Source organism: Lygodium microphyllum, chromosome 4 (assembly GCF_053477565.2).
Source record: "Lygodium microphyllum isolate KBCC chromosome 4, Lygodium_microphyllum_v1.1.10, whole genome shotgun sequence".
NCBI classification, from domain to species: Eukaryota; Viridiplantae; Streptophyta; class Polypodiopsida; order Schizaeales; family Lygodiaceae; genus Lygodium; species Lygodium microphyllum.
The window spans coordinates 15710588-15719844 of NC_141138.1; positions in this window are offsets into that span (position 1 = coordinate 15710588).

A 9257-nucleotide genomic window follows, 5' to 3' on the forward strand; every position below is an offset into this window, starting at 1 on the left:
GCTAGTGAGTAAAATGGATAGGTGGCCACAATGGTCTTTATCCTAACCACCTCCCACTTAACGTTCAATGCTTCTTTAAGGAAAATTAAAACATTGTGCTTCAACTTGTTGAGAGCTGCAAGGAGATTGAAAATTGCATGCATGCACGCGCACATATGTACACACAGAGAGAGAGAGAGAGAGAGAGAGAGAGAGAGAGAGAGAGAGAGAGAGAGAGAGAAGTTTATTATCATCCACGGAAGGCCAAAGTGTGATCCATGGGACCTTTCTAGATATACAATGATTTTTCTCCCCCATGGTAGGAAAGGGTAGGTATGGTGAAAGAACGATCTATGCAGTGTGGTTCTCTCGAAAGTGTAACGTGTGGGTGATAAGAGTTTCTAACTTTGATATAGGAGTACTAGTCAGTAACTGGTGGTGGCCCCTATAAAGGGATATCAAAGTCAGCCCGTATGTGTGCATATGTTCGGTATGTTATAGTCATGCGGTCCTCTGATTCTACACTCTGTAGTCCGCACAGCTTGCATAATCTTGCCTCTCTTGTTGTTCACTCCATGCACCTGTCTCAATTAATAAAGTGTGATCGAGTTTGAAGTCGTGCAATACTCCGTCCAAATACCACAGAGCAGGTTGGCTATGTATGGTTGCGTGTGTGCCTTTGCTTGTATGTAAGATTCCCAACATGAAGGATAGATATGTATATTGTAATAAGCAAGTTTGCCATTTGCTCCCTTGCTTTGATGTTTTGCTTGATATGCTTATAAGAGTTTTGATTAAAATGTGTCAATGCATATATCTTCAGATGCCATATCTAGATATCTATCCACTCTTCACCCTTTAAACCATTTTCGTATATCCAATACCCATCTTGTTGAAAGCACTTTACTTTTTTATGTTTTTTGTAGGTGTGGTAGCATTCCATGCCCGTTTGGGGAGTCTATTGTCATCCATTTGTGGTTCCTTCAAAAGCTCTTGTAAGCAACACCTGAATGTCTTATCATTGAAAGAATAAAGAATGAGTGTGCATACATAGTTAGAGTTAGTGAGTAAAATGGGTGGGTAGCCATAGTGGTCTTTATCTCAACTACTTTTAATTGAAAGTTGAATGCGTTTTTAACAGAAACGAAAGAATGAGAGAATTGTATTTTTAATATTGCTATTTATTATTGAGAAGCTTTTTTATGTTGCGAGCAAAGCCAAAATTGCCCTATTTGATGTTACTTAGAAGTTGATTGATAATTGAAAGCGTGTTTTGAATAGACTATATTGGAAGAGTATTGGTAAAATTATAGCTCACTAGAGATGTGCAATCAATATGAGATTTAGCCTTGTATTAATTGAGAAAAAAAATTGAAACAATGATAATTGAAGAATGAGTTAGTAGTTCAAAATTGGCAAAGCCAAGTATCTATTCTTTTTCATTCGAAATTAGTATTTTGTAGACTTTTTGCTTTGAATTTACATTGTGGTTCAAGAAGTCCAATAATAGATTATTTAAAGTTTTGTAATAGAAATGCATTTTATGTAAAATGGATTAATATGAATTGATTGTATTGTCGTCGTTTTTTGTATTATTATTGAGAAGGATCAAGAATCCATGCGTGTAAACTAATGCAGTAGTTTGAAACAATACCTTCGAGATGGTGGATACAAGCTTTTGATTAATATCGATAAAGGAGAGCTTACAACTTTTTATTTCAAGAGTTAATAATTTTGATGATGGAAAGTCTAGTAAAGGATTTTGTAGAGGTTCTGTAAATCTTGTTCCCTGAATATGATCATGATTTATGAAGCAGATCTTCAAAAGAAACTGTCTTCTACTCAAATGCTGGAAGAGGTAGAGGTAGAGGTAGAGGAGGCCGATCTGGAGGTCGTGGTAGAAATCAGAATATACAGCAAACTCAAGAAAACTAGTCCTATGGAGGAGGACGTGGTAACTCTAGAGGCAGGGGAGCCAAAGAGGTCGTGGTGGATGGCAAAGAGGTCAAAATGCAAACAACAATGTTGAATGCTACTACTGTGGTAAAATGGGTCATATGGCTAAAGACTGTTATAAAAAGCAGAATGACATCATGAATGCAACAGGGGAATTATGTATCTTCTAGTAGACAAGGTGATGACAGAAATGAGCATTTGTTTATGGTGCAGCACATGAACAATTCTGTGACAAGTGTAGAAGAAAGCAAGGAAGTGTGGTATGTTGACTCAGGTGCGTCAAACCACATGACATGTCATGCAGAATGGATGTAGGATGCAAGGAAAATGGAAAAATTAGGATTTGTGGAGACTGGTGATGATATTGTACATTTTATTGTGCAGATTGGAAAAATTCCTTTGTCTATGCAGGATGGGAAAAAGAAATACCTGCCAGATGTATTTCATGTCCCGAATATCACCAAGAATCTAGTTTCTATTGGTCAAATGGTTGAGCAAGACTTACAGGTCAGATTTAATCCTCATGGATACCTTGTTGAGGATATGAAAAATAAAGGTCGCTTGATAGCAAAAGGAAAGAAGAAGGGCAGAATGTTTACGTTGGATGCAGACATGCCTGAATTGAGTGCAGCAATGTTTGCACATCGGACCGGTGTAGTTGCAGATATTGATATCTGGCATAAACGCATTGGTCATATTAATGTACAATGACTTAAATCAATGCAGGCCCAAAATATTGTTGTAGGATTGTCTAAATTCAAGGTTGCAGAAATGCATAAGGTATGTGAAGCCTGTCAATTTGGAAAATAGGCAAGGAAACCATTTCTTAGACATGTTCAAGAGAGTAAGAAGCCATTGGAATTAATCCACTCTGATGTATGGACTACTAAAGTTGCATCTATTGGAGGCTGTCATTATTTTGTCACTTTTATTGATGACTATAGTAGAAAAGTTTGGGTGTATTTTATGAAAAAAAAAACTGAAGTTTTTGGGCATTTCAAAACTCTTAAAGCTATGGTTGAAAAAGAAAAGCGTGCAAATAAAATGCCTAAGGTCAGATGGAGGGGGAGAGTACCTCTCAAATGAGTTTGCAAGGTTCTTGCAGGAGCATGGCATAAAGTAGCAATATTCATGTAGTCATACCTCATAGCAAAATGGAATTGCAGAATGAAAAAATAGGCATATTGGAGAGGTATCTCGTGCCATGCTCAATGAAAAAGACCTGCCAGATTTTTATTGGGTTGAGGCAGTTGCTACAACAGTCTACATAATGAACAGGATTCCCACTGCAGCAATACATGGCAGGACTCCAGAGTAGAGGTATACTGGTAGGAAACCGGATATTTCTCATTTGAAATTTTTTGGTTGCATTGCCTATGTTCATGTGCCAGATGAGTTGAGATCCAAGTTGGATCTTAAAGCTGAGAAGTACATCTTTATTGGTTACTCTCTGCAGCAAAAAGGGTATAGAAGCTATAACCCTTCTACTCGTAAGTTTACAGTGAGCAGAGATGTTTTTGATGAGATGAATAGCTGGTATAAACAGTAAATGTGATTAATGATGTAGATGCACAAAATGGTAATGCTGCACAGAATTCACAGGAGTAGTCACAAAATATTAGTGGACCTGGAGTGTCCTCTAGCAGTGGTTCACATTCTTCACCATGGACAGGCAGATTGAGATCATGAGAATCTCCTCAAAGCAATGCAGATAGTGGTATGCAGGTATCACAAAAAGGAAAAGAGAAGGTAGATCAGCCCATGTTTGATATGAATGCGGGTCACTCTTATGTGGATGGTGAATCCAGTGGCTCAGAACAAAGCATTGATGATGAGTTGGGTATTCCTTCTATTGTTACACTTGGAGTAAGGAAGACCAGGGATGTTTTGAGAGCACCTGGAAGTGAGCCTACTTTGTGCAGGTCTACCAGAGCTAGGTATTCTGTGGATAGGTTGAAATATGATGGATTTACAGCCATTTATTATGTCTATATAGTCAAAGTGATACAGGAATCAGAACCCACTTCTTTTGAGCAAGCCATGGGAAAATAAAAATGGGAGAAAGCCATGGATGAAGAAATGGATGCCTTGGAAGCAAATGCTACATGGAAATTGGTACCTTTGCCTAAAGATAAGAATGCAATTGGTTGTAAGTGGGTTTATAAGGTGAAGCACAATGCAGATGGTTCTGTGAATAGATACAAGACAAGATTAGTAGTCAAGGGATATGCACAAACATATGGGATTGATTATGAAGAAACATTCAGTCCGGTTACAAGGATGGAAACCGCAAGAGCAGTCATTGTTATGGCTGCATCAAAGGGATGGTCTTTACATCAGATGGATGTAAAGAATGCATTCTTGCATGGTGATTTGCAAGAAGAGGTCTATATGGAGCAGCCACCAGGTTATGTGCATGCAGTTCATCCTGAGTTTGTTTGCAGGTTGAAGAAAGCCTTGTATGGCCTGAAGCAAGCACCTAGAGCATGGTCTGACAAGATAGGACAGTATCTTGTCACTATTGGCTTTCAGATTTCCAAGGCAGATTTCTCACTTTATGTGAGAAAAATAGAGAAAGGTATTATGCTACTTGTCATTTATGTTGATGATTTGATTATGACAGGTGATAGTGATGAAGATATCCTTCATGTGAAAATGCTATTGAAGCAGAAGTTTGAGATGAAGGATTTGGGAGAGCTGCGTTATTTCTTGGGCATTGAGGTGATTAGATCACCAAGTGGGATATGGCTCTTGCAGAGGCAGTATGGATTGGACATGCTGTCCAAATATGGGATGACAGGTTGTAAGCCTATTTCAGTTCCTTTGGAGCAGAATGTGAAGCTGAGCGCAGATGCAGGTGAGCTTCTGGAAGACCCTACTATGTACAGACGCATAGTAGGAAGTTTGATTTATATGACTATTACCAGGCCAGATTTGAGCTATGTTGTTGGATTGGTAAGTCAGTTTATGCAGGCTCCAAGGAAACCGCATTTGGATGCGGCTAGACGCATACTCAGGTATGTGAAGTCCACATTGTAGTATGGACTATTTTATGAGATTGGGGTTCAGATACAGTTGCATGGATACAGTGATGCTGATTGGGCTGATAGTATTTCTAATTAATGATCTACCAATGGACATGTGTTCTCTTTTGGGAGTGCTGCAGTCATCAAATGTGTTCCTTCAAGTGATGTACTAATTCTAATATGTGAGGGTCCAATATAATAGTTTGATAACTAATAAGAGAAAATTGATAATAAGGTGGTTTTTTGTTGATATAAAATAGTGTCATTAGGGCACATGCTTATACGACAAGGCGGTGCAGGTTCCAAAAAAATCACCCACTATTAACTTTAGTTAAGTAGTCCATTTAGCCTTGAAATATGTGGATACCTTGCTTTTTGAGAAAAAAGAGTCTATTTTAGAAAATTGTAGAAAAAGGATATCCTCTATGTGCATGTGTGTGTATTTGAGAGAGAGAGAGAGAGAGAGAGAGAGAGAGAGAGAGAGAGAGAGAGAGAGAGAGAGAGGACAATGTTATTGCACGCAATAGTGTGCCCTTGTTTTCATATGTTGCTCACTACTTACTTTCCTTGTACCTTAGGCAATGAAGATGTCTTGTGTTCTCCATACAAGTGAGTGCTTTTTATCATTTGTAATAGTCTTCACATGTGAAAAGTGTCTAATTATCTAGTTCTAGATTTTGAATTGGTCCCAATGTATTTGTAGTGGGCCATTGAAATAGAGTCATTGAATAGCCTTTGGTATTGCAAGTATCTATAATACATTTCTTAGGTACTAAAGAAATCACTGTGGCTTTTGTGATAGGATCTAGCCAATTTATACTTCAGGCATGAAGGCATTTAAATCTAGGCAATTTACATTGCAATCATGGTGCTTTAGGCTTAAGTACCAAGTAAAAAATGATAAATAAAAGGGACATGCTCAAATTGGTTCTTAGAATCTTCCAAGATAAGGCTATGATCACTACAATCAAAATGTCTTATTTGGTTTGTCTCCTTGGATAGCAAAATATCCAAAGAGGTTATTGTTACCACAAAATGATTTGAAGGTTTGAAAAGCTCTTGGTCACAAACAAATGAGACAAATATGAAGTGCAAGCTTTCGCATTATTGCTCATTGTCCTTTTATGGATATGTATGCTCGCAATTATTTTGTAGAGGTTTCATTTGTTATATTTCTAGCCAAGGAACATGTAAGGTGTTCTCGACCTTTTTGTCAATGTGTTGTAGGGTGGAGCCTTCTCTCAATGAGGTAAGGCAAAATGTTAGAGCATGTTTGTGTGATTGTAATGGTTGCTAAAAAAACATAGTATTTCGGTTGCAATCATGCTTTTATGGTTTATTATGATTTTGTTAGGTGCAATTACAATGTAAGCTCAAATAGTTGGTTGCAAATGTGATATACGTTCTTTCTTGGAATCGAGTGTTAGTACATCTTTTTGGTATGAGCGTGAGTGATTGGAATTATAACTCAGTATCCTCAATTTTGATCGAGAGAACATGTGGCATGAAGCAATTGATGTGATGTGAGTGCTAGTTAGCTCACTAGGTTGTGGAGATTGGGATTGTGTAATAAACTTAGCATTGAGTTAAGTGCATGGTTTTTCTTGCTCTCATAGCCCTTACTTTTTGGTCTTATTTTTCCAAATTCTATTTCCTTTCAAGGTTCGAAAATTCATTTTTCACGGATTGCTCTCTCTCTCTCTCTCTCTCTCTCTCTCTAAAGATGTAGAGTTGAGATTTAGGTCAAACTTTCCCTACATAGCATCAAGAATGGTAGACTATTGGGGCATGATATTCAACCCAACTTGAATTTCCAAAGATCAATAATCTAGTATATGCTTACCTACTAGAAGCCTTTATTAACACCTACAATATATACAAACTTGAAGGTCTAACAAAACTAATTAATTCTTGACATGAGATGCAAGGAAAAGAGTCATCACATTAATTAAGAATAAAAAGAGGGAACATGGCATGGGGCATCCTTAATAGATGGATATCTCCAAAAGTAGCTCTTGCCAAATTGGCATCAATAATCGTCTATTGATAATTGGATTCTTTACTCACATGTGTTGTATATTGTAATAGGTATATGTGATATTTGTAAGTTGAGATTGGTTTGGGATTACATCCCTAATAGTAGGTCACACACAATCTATTTCAAGGAACGAAATCACCATTTTAGAGTGAATAGATGGCTACCTATACTTGCCTTCATAATTTATTCATTTAAGGTATTAGATGTTTGGTCTGTGCTAGAGATCTTCATGGTGATGATATTTATTGGTTGAGTGGCACTCTCCTCGTGATGTGTCTATTCTTCGATTAACCTTATCAATTATTCTTGCAATAACCACTTGATTTTCATCGTTTCTCACTATCACAATTGCTTCTTTTTTTAGAGAGGGTTCTCGACTAAACTTGGTTCACCATTGCACTTGTTCTCATTCATTCACGTGAATAGTGCTAATTCTTGAATGATTGACAATGAAGTACTGAACTTTGTGTTGTTTCTTGGAGACGTATCCACTTGATGGCTCCAAATATATCTCTCTGTTGTAATTTCTCTCTTCAATCCTTTTCTTATGGCACCTTATGGTTCTTACAAAGAGAGTAAGCTCCATAGTCTTGACCATCACACTAAATAAAAGTGATGAAAGCTTAGTTTGTGCAAAAGATAGTCTAGTATATTGTTTTTTGATGTATGAATCCCTGACCTTAGCAGTCAGGAGATCCACCTACAAATTTTGATATAGACAACTTTCAAGAGGATATCCTACCTTGGGACATGATAATGTTATTATATATGCGGCACTAATTTGATGCATCTCTAGGATAGTCCTACCAATAGGTATATATGAGATACTAGCATTGTGTAAGTCTTCATGCTAGGCTCAATTGTGTGCGCAGTAGTCACCTTTTTTCCCTTTTGACTCATTCTCTTGGACTATTCATTATGGGCTAGGTGAATCTATGTAGGATTTTGATTCTACAAGTAAGGGCAATCCATGTTTATATTTGAAACATGTGATTCTGGAAGCTCATTTGGTGGGGATTGTTTTGTGCTAGCTTCCTTTCAAGTAAGCTTTCAACAAAGAATGTCCATTTTGTTAAAGCATGAGTTTGTTTTTGAGATTCCAAGGGAGATTGTTGTCTCATACTAGAAGTGGTTATTTGATAGTCCCCATGTTGGAAAAGAGAGTGAGATGTGAAGAAAGGAAAGTGCTAGTTCTATAAGGATCAATCTAATGGTTTGTATGACTTGCTAAGTTAGTTAACAATCTTCTAGTGTCAAGCTAAGAGTGATCACTTGTGTGGCTAGTCAAAGTTGACGTGGGCTTGCAGCATAGTTGATTCAATGCGAGTGAGATACAAGGGGGAGTAGAACATCATCTCCTTTTCCTACAAGGCATAATCTCAATCGAGTTCCCTAAAACACTGTTGAGCCAATTCTAAGACACATATCCTATGCTAGTGAATGCATCAACTATATTGACTTGGTTCCTAGTTGAGAAGCATTTAACTTATTGTGTCCATCCTTCCATAGGACATTTCCATTGGAAAAGTTGACTGCTTGCTTCCCATGTACACATTGTAGGTATTTTGTTGTTTTCTAGATTAGTTGTATCGAATTTAGTTGCAACATATAGAAATAGCTATTAAGTATGTCCATTAGCTTAATGTAATGAGAATACCGTCTCTTCGACCATTAGGTCATCACCACCCTTAACTAGGTTGAGCTTGGGGGATCCACCACTACTCTTAACTAGTGTGAGGATATTTTGGAGTCTCGTAGGCTCATAGTATATCTTTTGATTATTTGACATTTAGTCCAGTTGCTAGGATGGCAAATGTTGGATGCATGATTGTCTTGGTAGTAGCCATAAGTTGGAGTTTGGAGCAAATGGATATTAATAATTCCTTCTTGCATGGTGAATTGCAAGAAGTGTATATGGAGCAGCCAATAGGTTATGAGAATTTTGAGCATCCCACATGTGTGTACAGGTTAAAAAAGGCGCTCTATGGGCTGAACCAAGCACCTAGAGCATGGTTTGAAAAGATTGAAGAGTATCTTGTCAATATTGGATTTTGTATTTTTGATGCTGATCACTCACTTTATGTGAGAAAGGAAGATGTAGGTTTGGTCATTATAGTCATTTATATGGATGACTTGATTATTATAGGTGACAATGACAATGGGATTGCTGAAGTTAAGGACTTCTTGAAGAAGAAGTTTGAGATGAAGGATTTGGGTGAGCTAAGATACTTTCTTGGTATTGAGGTGATAAAATGTGA